Below are 3,708 nucleotides of genomic sequence, written 5' to 3' on the forward strand. Positions count from 1 at the left end.
ATGTTTCGCCAATGAATTGTGCTGTTCGGGTTATATATCGTTGGAAAAGTGCTATTTCATATAACATTTTGAAATAGATTGATCATAGATTGAACGATACTGACGCATTCAATTAAATTTGAAAATAATGCTGGAGTCCCATGAGGCGTATTTGCCGCGTATCGCGTAATCGCGTAACCAATCAGACGCTGCTGTGAGCAACTATGATTTCGTGTCTTACTGATTACTAATTGATTACGCGGTTACACGATACGCAGCAAATACGCTTCATGGGACCCCAGCATAAGTGAAAATTTCTCAGGAACATTTCCGATCTGTAGTGGAATTCTGTAACTCGTTATGCAATCGTTATGTGCTCATAACGACAGCCGCGCAGATATTTTATATAGTAAAAAAGCTGCGCAACTGTCGTTATGAACTCGTAACGACTGCATAACGAATTACAGAATTCCACTACTGGAGACAAGATAGTGTCTCGGCGCTAAGCTAAGCGCAGCGACATTGCCGTGCCTCCTTTATGCGAGTTGTGGGAGATTGAGATTATCGGATATAATAATGGTACATTTTACACCCAGAGAAAAGTTTTTTCAATTCAAAGAAATGTTTCTTTGCTATACGGTTAAAGAAAAAATTTCTTTGATTTGAACGTTATGTAAGAAATTTAGAGGAAATAGGCACAATAGAAAAGCTATCAGCATCAGAGAGCTGTGTGGCTCAGTGGCAAGACGGAAGTCTACCAACACGGAGGAGACCAGACCTCGGTTCGAATCTCGGAGCGCCCTGATATTTTTCTCGTGTTGAGATCAAATAAATTCTTTCATTTGATTAAAAAAAATATGACGTTCAAATTAAAGAAATTCTTTCTATATGTCCATATCCACTTCCATTTCTATATCCATATCCATTTCTATATCCATTTCCACATCCATTTCTACATCTATATCCATTTCCACATCCATTTCTACATCTATATCCATTTCTACATCTATATCCATTTCTACATCCATTTTCACATCGATTTCTATATCTATGTCCATTTCCATTTCTATATTCATTTCTATCTCCATTTTCATATTCAGCAAACGAGAACGGATTGGATTGGATAAAGCGCCGATTACTGTGCCGAGACTGGTACTATATATACGCAGAGTATAGAAAACTGCTGCGGCAATCGTTGAATCATGCAACGTCGATTACTGTGCCGAGACTGGTACTATATATACGCAGAGTATAGAAAACTGCTGCGGCAATCGTGAATCACGCAGCGTCGATTACTGTGCCGAGACTAGTACTATATTACGAAGAGTATAGAAAACTGTGCGGCGATGATCGTTGAATCGCGCAGCGTCGGTTACTGTGCCGAGACTCGTACTATATTACGCAGAGTATAGAAAACGGTGCGGCGATGATCGTTGAATCGCGCGGCGCCGATTACTGTGCCGAGACTAGTACTATATTACGAAGAGTATAGAAAACTGTGCGGCGATGATCGTTGAATCGCGCGGCGCCGATTACTGTGCCGAGACTAGTACTATACAGGGTGTCCCATTTAGCCAAATATCTCGAAAACTAAACCCAGTAGACAAAAATGTTTCAGACAAAAGTTGTTTGACTCGAAGGGAGACATAAGATGGTGCCATCAATTTGACCTTGGATAGTCCTCTGAAGGTCACGTGAAGGTCACCTTTAATTTTTTAAATGGAACCCCTTATTTCTCATTGCACATTCTTACAGCTCATCTCGAGAGCTTTCCAAAACACTATAATTAAGTTAATTTTCGTTAAGTACTAGTTAAGTTATAAAACAAGATCGGGCATTATAAAGCAAGATTATTAAAATATTAAATTGTGTAAAGTAATTACACAGTGATAATCGTAGCACATACAACCATTTACTTTATTAAGAACCCTATTTCTTATAATTCATAAAGAAATAAATAACATCATTTTTAGAAATATTAATATTTATTCCTTAAAGTTTAGATGATATTTATTCCTTTTCACTGTTATAACTTAACTAGTACTTGTGATCGCTGCGCGTGCAGCTGTCTTTCGCACAACTATTGCTGTTCAACACAGCGATGACACACAAATATGACATTTTTTATATTTTAATCATTATTGTCTTAAATACACGTTCAATTATTTCATTGAAAACGTTATTCATTTCAATTATACATAGAATTAGTTTATTTATATATATAAATAAATGCAATAAGTGTATATTGAATTTTTAAATAATATTTAAATCAATTTTTTATTTTCAATTTATGATGATTTGTTCAACTAAAAGCTATTTTTCTTATAACAAATAAAACATTTATTAACTTTTCAACAACATTTTCTTCAACTCTCTTTATTATAAATTAATAACTTCTTTCGATTTCAGCAGTCATTTATATTTTGAAATTAATTTTCAACTTGCTAATGAATTGTTTTTCACAATTCATTATAAAAATATATATAAAATTACAAAAATCAATTAGTGCTTCGATTTATCAGCTGAATAAGCATTGATTCTATCAGCAATTGTTTTTCATATACAATCTAAAAATTAATTTCTTTTTGTAATAGCTTTTAAAAATAACTGCAACAATTATAAAATACAAAAATATTCGAATGCATGTAAATCATTTAGTGTACTTAGAAATAAATTTTCATTTTATGAGTGTCTGGGTAATTAAACAACTCATTTCAAAAGTTCATACATTTATTCAAAGAGATTATATTTTATCCCTTTAAATTTCTTTTTTTTAACATTTCTAGAGATTTTTATACAGAGAACATTATTATTCGAATTGAACATACAGTTTGCAACATAACAATTTATTTGATATACATGTACAATTATAACAAATATCAATACATAAAGCAAATGACTAACATCCAATCTGATTATGTAAGTAATACAAGTCTGAGCAATGTCTGGAAATGCACAAGTTTACTGTAACTATAAAAATAAAAAAATTAATTTGTATTGCTTTTCAAATCCACCTCTTCAGAATATATGTGCGGCCCCTTGATTATTATGAATAATACGCGATACTGAACAGGAGTTCAAGTTTTGACATCTTAAGACTGTACTTAAGACAATCTTAAATAAGAATCGACTATGAATACCGACCAAATATTCCAATTTTTATAGCGTTATTTTATAATAAAGAATGATAGATTATAAACGTAGGTTATAATTATTTATGGGTTATAATGTCAATTACTTATCTATCTCTCTTCTTCTTTAGCTCTTGGATTTTCAATTGTTTAAATAATCAAAGTGCTGCTAAGTACGTCAAGAAAGACTTTCAGTGACCCGAAGTTCAGTCGTATTGTCAACATTGAAATTCACTGCCGTACAGCAATGGTTGCAAAAGACAGAGATAGCTGCGCGCGCGACGATAAGTAGCGTGTTAAACAGCTATCAATGCTGTGCGCGCAGCTCCAAGTACTGTGATTAGAGTTAAAACATTCTCGGTAAAAATAAAATCGGAGTAACAAAGAATATTACCGTATTATACCAATAGTACGAGAATTTACGAGAAAATTCAATACGTTTATTTGTTGTTTGTTTGCTTAAAACAACATGTAAATTTAATGTACTGCGATTTAAAAAACATAAAAATGTTAGCCCGGAACTACAATTTTTCAAGCCTTAAACCATAAGAAATGGACGAATCATACACTGAAAAAAAAGATTGGCTGCTGCAGCAAA

The sequence above is a fragment of the Mycetomoellerius zeteki genome, unplaced genomic scaffold (assembly GCF_001594055.1).
Source record: "Mycetomoellerius zeteki isolate Tzet28-1 unplaced genomic scaffold, Tzet1.0 scaffold167, whole genome shotgun sequence".
NCBI classification, from domain to species: domain Eukaryota; kingdom Metazoa; phylum Arthropoda; class Insecta; order Hymenoptera; family Formicidae; genus Mycetomoellerius; species Mycetomoellerius zeteki.